The sequence below is a fragment of the Coturnix japonica genome, chromosome 4 (assembly GCF_054131305.1).
Source record: "Coturnix japonica strain WE chromosome 4, WE-NBRP24, whole genome shotgun sequence".
Taxonomy (NCBI): Eukaryota; Metazoa; Chordata; class Aves; order Galliformes; family Phasianidae; genus Coturnix; species Coturnix japonica.
Window position 1 is genome coordinate 46,590,556 of NC_140666.1, and position 6,852 is coordinate 46,597,407.

The window sequence follows — 6,852 nt, forward strand, 5'->3', positions numbered from 1 at the left end:
GTATACTTTTTGGCTAATGAGTCACAAAAATACAGTAACAATAAAAGTTTTCTTTAAATTAAAATTATAACCCAAGAATATTTATTAGGTTAATAAATGTATTTGTTGCATATATAATTTTGATTAGGATATAAACTAATCTTACGTGAATCAAAATGTATTTTTCTCTCATGTTTCTAATAATGTATCTGTTATCTTGGTCAGGCAACCACAAGCTGTGTTGCTTTGATGTAGAAGAGGAAGCATATTGCCAGTAGATGCAGCAAAGAAAGGTAGGTTTTAAAGCAGAGACATCAGATCTATGCAACTTTATTTTGTGCTATAGTGGTGTGATTGGTCTTTTTTTCATGCAGAAAATATGAATAAGAACTATTCCCTACTTTATTGCTATGTTAATCTCCATATGTTGTAAGATCGTAATGGGCCCAGATGCTGTGCTAACACTGACTTAAGAGCCAAAAAACACATCATCATTTGAATAAAACAAACCCTTCCCTAATCCCTAATTTAAAGCATAGTTTTCAGATCCAGAAATAGGTCATATATTACCAAATATAGCCATTCTGCGTCATTGCGTGTGCCCCGGTGGCACAGGTGGTAGGAATGCCAGATTGCAACACTGGGGCCTGGGTGTTAGAATCCCCTGTGGCGCAAGTGGTAGAAGTGCCGCTCTGCAGCACGGAGGCTCAAACCCCGGGGGTTGGACTCGATGATCTCTAAGGTCCCTTCCAACCCGCACGAGACTATTACTATTACTGCTATTACTATTCTATGCTTAGACCATAGATCTACTTGGACCAAAACATAAGGTGCTTTATATAAAACAGTGTTGCCTGTACACAAGAACAGTTATGTGCAAATCATCAAGTCCCTACAATATGTACAAAATTATCTCTGCTGACTGAAGTCTACCCATATGCAGAAGGCTGTTGTGACTACTGCCCATAATATAGGCATATTTCCCAGAATACATGAGGCACTAATTTCACCCAGCAATGTTGTCAGCACCGGAGTGATAAAAAATAATTCTTATTGTTGGGTTAGGTCCAAAATCCACATCCAGAAGCATTAATTTACATCCATCAAATATTTTTCTCACTGTCAGTGTTATATCTAAAAATCACTACAGCAAAATTCATCAACATTCTGTCATCATGTCCCTTCTATGACAGAAGCTGTGTGTGCTGCAGAGCAGTGTGTGCCACTGCTTCTGCACATTCTTCAAGGCTCTCATCAGCCACACAGGTTTTGGCTATAGACAAAGCTTGCAGATCTTCTGAGGGCACGGAGACTGTCTGACAGCACCCCATATACTCATTCCTGAGAGGACTGTAAGGATACTTTTTCTGCTCTTGATTCTAGAATTAGAGAGGAGTTCAGGGCAGAGGCAGAGTAGGTGAAAAGGCGGTTAGTTATTCCCTCGTTCAGGTTTTGGTTGGTTGGTTTGTTTTTCATCTATTCGCATAAAAGATAGATGGGAGAGAAATAAGATGTGTTTGATTGTACAGACTGAGGAAATCTAAAGAAAAGCCTGAAAGAATAGTTTGCATAAAACAAAGATCACAAGTATAGGTAGGTTTCTGTGTGTAAAATAATGCCACTGTGACATGCAGGAGCAAATCACTTCCCAAATCACTTTAATAACTCAAACTCACAGTGGACCTTTCCACTATGATCAAGAAACTATTTGTCACTGAATGCTCTGTAGTTTTTACATGTTTTATAGGGGGGGGGGGGGGGGGAGGGAAAAAAAAGTACGAAGATTTTCTTCTTAACTTAAATTTTGGTAGTATACTTTCTAAAAAGTGTTTAAGAAAATACTAAATCTGTTTTGTGTATATGTATGAATGTTTGTTCTAGATAACTATCATCACTGTAGTCCTCCTGTGTTACTTATAGATCTCCAAATAATCAGCCCAAAGTAGTGTTTTATCTGTGCATAAAAAACAATAGATCTGAAGGAAAGGAAAGGCTTTGCTTCTCTGGAATTCTGAGTCACTGTGATTTATTCCAGTAGACCCCATGTGAATTTTCCTGTTTGAAGTGATACCAACAGGAGCTTTGCCATTGTTTACTGAAATCGAAGCTTCACACCAAACCACTTACTGTAATTTAATTACACGGTGTCAACACTAGGAAAAAACAAATAAACAAAAAGACCGCCTTTTCTGCATCTTTGTTTTTTACTAGAATGTTAGATAAGTCAAATATGCATGCCCAAAGATACAGCAGCTGCTCTTGGCAAGCCTCCAGTATCACAGGTCATAGCACCCCAGGGCTGCAAATTAACACCATCATACTGGGGGTGTGGTTTTTCCTTTGCTGTTTTTGTTGTATATTTAAAAAAACTGTTCTTATTTCAAAATTCTGCAAGTGAAGTGCAGCATCACGTTACACACTTGTTCTCTTCTGAATGACAGGACTGACCTTCAACCAAATATTTAAGAAACACACAGAGTTTGATGTGCTCCACACTGCATGATTCAGTGCAAAGGAAGCATACCTTCAACAGGCAGCCATCAGGAAACAAAGATACAGCAGCACCAGAAGGAACGGTAAAAGCACATTACTCAGAATACTGTCCAAGAAAGTAAACATTTCTTAAACAACACTCTTCACTTCAGAAGTAATATATTTTACTTTTAGAATGTGTATGCTTTTCAATGGGAGGTTACAACATTCAAGGAAAATGTCCCAAAAAGTTCTTTTAATCTATTCTGTGTTTTTATTATCCACTTGAATATCTGCCATCAAAAATGAAGAATCTAAGCAGTTTAGCAGCATCCTTATCTAAATAAAAAGTATTTCTTATCTCTTTAAAGATATGGACACAGGTAAGTATGAGAAGTGTTAGTTGTGATTTCAGCTAGCAGTGTTGTATTGAGTGGTTGTTGTAACAGCATTCTACAGAAAATAACTTCATTCTCTTTTCCTTAAAAATGTATATCTGAAGGGAGCTTTTAGGCTCTTGAGTGTAAAGGTCAGCAGCAATATTTTTAAAAAGAAGCTATAAGATCAATAGTTTTCTGTGCAACTTTGTGTAGCATAGCAATACATTTCTTAAGTTCCATCTGACTTCCCTGGACTCATCAAGTCCTACTCAATTAACTGTACAAGCAGCTATACATTGTTATTTTATTATTATTATCATAGCACCTATGATAATATCACCTAGTATTTAGTCTTTCTTTTGTGCATTTAATGCAGTTATATGCAACTGGAGACACCTGTAGTCTCCCTGTGCCACATCAAAATCTTCTGCTTTAATACTGCAAACTAGGATAAATATTGGTGTTTATAGCAAAGACAAGAGTGACAGGAAGAGGAGCAGCAAACTCTTTCCTATGGCCGGGACCAGACAGCTTCCTCTGGCTCTGCACTGGCAATAGAATCATCAAATCAGCTGAGTTGGAAGAGACCTTTAAGGGTCATCTAGTCCATCTCCCCTGCAATGAACAGAGACACCCATGGCTGGATCAGGTTGCCCAGAGACTCATCCAGCCTGTCCTTGAAGGTCTCCAAGAACAGGGCATTTACAATATCTTGGGTAACCTGTGCTAGTGTCTTTCCACTGTTATTGCAGATGAACTTCCTTATATCCAATGTAAATCTCCCCTTAGTTTGAAACCATTTCCCCTTGTCCTGTAAAAGCAGACCTTCCTAATGAGTTTCTCTCTTTCTTTCTTGTAGCCCCCCTGTAGAATCTGAAAGTCTGATTCAGATTCTAGCTTTGTTTCAGGAGCCATTTCAAGTCTCTATGACTAGGAAATCAGATTCTGGGTAAGATGATTGCACCTATCTTATTAAGTACTTATGCAACCTGTTTGATCAAATACTTGTGCAATTGTCAGTTCTAGAATTCTACTCGCATATGGGAAAATGTTTTTTTTCTCTATTCTTAATGACCCTACATAGCTCTGTATTATATGCATCACTGTTAAATGCTCTAAAGACTTGAGAGGTACTAACATTGTTTTGTATTACTTACACGTAGGTCTCTCATATATGCATGCATACGCACAAATGTTTATACACGTATATGCTCATGCATAAATGAGAGCAAATATATAATAGATTTTTAAGAGTAAATAGCTTTGTTAATGCTAAAGAATTCAAAAATCACTCATTTAAAATTACATCTTGGTAAGCATACACTGTCAAACAATATTGCAGTGCATTTTATGTGATGTTTGAATATGCAATGATTATAGTACACAAATATATGACATTAAGACTATCTGAAGGCAAAGGAATATCAGAAGAAACACATGATGAGAATAAAGATTACATAAAACTAGCCTTCTAAGTAAGTAACATTCAGACATGGCACTGGTAAATGTCAAAACAGATAATGATCATCATGTGCAAATTCATACCTGGAGGGCATTATAGAATAACTGAGCCATGCTCCCTGAGTGTTATACAACTTCTCCCTCAAACTTTGCTCAATTTATTTGCTCTACTCAAGGCTTTAATGTTTAATATGATAATCTATGTTTAAAAATCTTAGCCATGACTAGATTTTTTTATTAAAAATGTTTGTCTTTTATTTTTATTTTAATATTCAGATACAGACAAACACAGCCTCAAAATTTAGCTAAAAATATTCGATGTGAGCATTTAATCATTCTGGATTATCTAAACGTTATATGTTTACCTTAATGTCCTCTTCTGTCAAAGTGCAATAGTCTTAGAAATGTAACGATAGCAATTATACTGGAATGAAACTTCAGATTTGTGCAACAATCCATCACTGCTGAATCTCATCTCTGATGGTAGCTTGTCATAGATGAAGCATGTAGACATTAAAGCTAGAGTAGAGATATGATCCATTAATGTGTATTCCAAGTATCTTATATTACATTGCATTATTTTCTGCCCATCATGTACACGAGTTTTTGAGAGGATTTCTTTCTTTGCTTATTTATTTCTTGACACATTCTGGCTGATATATAATTTCTGGCTAATATAATTTTAGTATCATTATTATCTTTTTCCTTTTTTATATCTAAATCAGACATAATCAGGAATAAGTGAATATAAAATTCTTGCCGCTTCATTCAGAACCTTCGTAAGACTTTAGGCTCTCTAGCATATATTCTCTCTTTCCTGTTTAAAGCTGAATTATATGTAGATGCATACAGCTTTTTACATATGACAACTGTTCTGAATGTTATGTCTTCTATTTTATTCTGTTGGCCCACATGGTCAGAAGCACATGTTGGTGGTACAACAGCAGAGGTTGAACCTTCCCACTGATATTCCATTACACGTAGCTGCTGTGTGACATGGCAGCAAAGGAGCAGTCCGACAGATTAATGTCTGACATGGAAATGCACGTGAAGCAAAGGTGTATCATTGAATTCCTCTGTGTGGTAAAACTGCACAAACTGACATTCATTGACGCTTGCTGAACATTTATGGAGACTACACAGTGAATAAGAACGCAGTGAGGCAGTGAGTGGTGCTTTTCAGCAAAGGCAACAGTAACGTGAAAGACAAGCCACTTTCCAGATGCATGACTGTCAGGCCACAATATGACAAGCTTGCTCATGTGAATAGGCTAATGATGGTAATTATTGTGAAAAAAAGTGTTTTATAGCTGAGAATTTGCTCTCTCAAATAGTGTTATTGTGTTCTTCGTAATGGTTTTATTTTCCAGGGAAACTAGCCATTCTCTGGTAAGCCTCAACACCCTTTTCTCTATTGAGCTCCTCTAAGGTGTTTTGTTTTGGTTTTTATTTTGTTTATTTAAGAAAGAACAGAGCAGATCAATTGCCTTCATACATTGTTGCAGAACAACCTGCATTTCACCAGGTAGCTAAAATTCCAGCAGTGATTTTCCTTTCTTACAATAAAGCTGAATACCTTTATTTAAATGATAGCTATATACTTAAAGTATTGGCAGTTTCACGTTGAAATATTTATCGTATATCATCTGGCCTGCGTGATTCACAGGTATTCAATTTATTGATCTGTTTTTGAAAATGATGTATTAGTATGTCTAACCAAAACAATTCTTCAGTCCTCTCTGTAGTGTTGCGAGTTTTCATTGGGCTTCTATGCTATGAGCATCAAGGCACATAATTTTTCTGAGATGTTTTTGTCTTCCCATAGCATCCATTTCTGTACCTCCAAAACCTTCTGAGCCTGAAGCTGGGGATCTTCAGCATGGATTTTGAAGGTCTTACAGATGTTTGGCAGATGCTGTGTTTGTGATAAAACTGTAAAATTAATCTCAACTTTTGGATCCTTACTAAGACAATCTTTAAATCTTTGGTTTGTATCATTAGTGGTTTAGTGTTTGTTATGAAAGGTAATATATCTGGACTCATTTAATCTTAACTTCCATATCTTCATATCTTTTTGCTGTGAGAGCTTCCTGTTTCATTATTTGATACTCATTACTAATTATGGTACATCTTCTTTTTAAGATTTTTTTTAAGAGGGAGATTCTTTGACATGTTTGTAGTGAATTTTTGTTCTTATTATCTATTGTGCTGTCTCTAGATGATGTCCATGCTTTCAGTTGCTTATTTTCATTTCCTCACAATACATTTTCTTTTTTTTACATGCACCACTGCTAATTGGAGGTAAGCAATAGTACTACAAATAATTGTAGTACTTTTCTTCGCAAAGGTTTGTTACAAAGCTATTGCTCAATAATCACAGAGTCATAGAATGGCTTAGATTGGAAGCGACCGTAAATATCACTGGGCTTCAGCTCCCCTGTCATGGGCAGCATGGCCAACCACTAGATCAGGCTGCCCAGGATTCTATCCAACCTGACCCTGAACACCTCCAGGGACAGGGTATCCACAGCTTCTCTGGGCAACCTGTTCTAGCTCCCCC

At 36.7% G+C, this 6,852-nt stretch overlaps 1 long non-coding RNA gene across 1 annotated transcript; it reads left to right on the top strand.

Moving 5' to 3' along the window:
- Positions 1–200: 200 nt before the first annotated feature.
- On the top strand, positions 201–6,587 carry LOC107313365 (uncharacterized). Its single transcript, XR_014945335.1, has 3 exons — positions 201–272; positions 2,421–2,555; positions 3,691–6,587. It is a non-coding gene; the product is annotated as an uncharacterized LOC107313365 (long non-coding RNA).
- Positions 6,588–6,852: the final 265 nt, after the last annotated feature.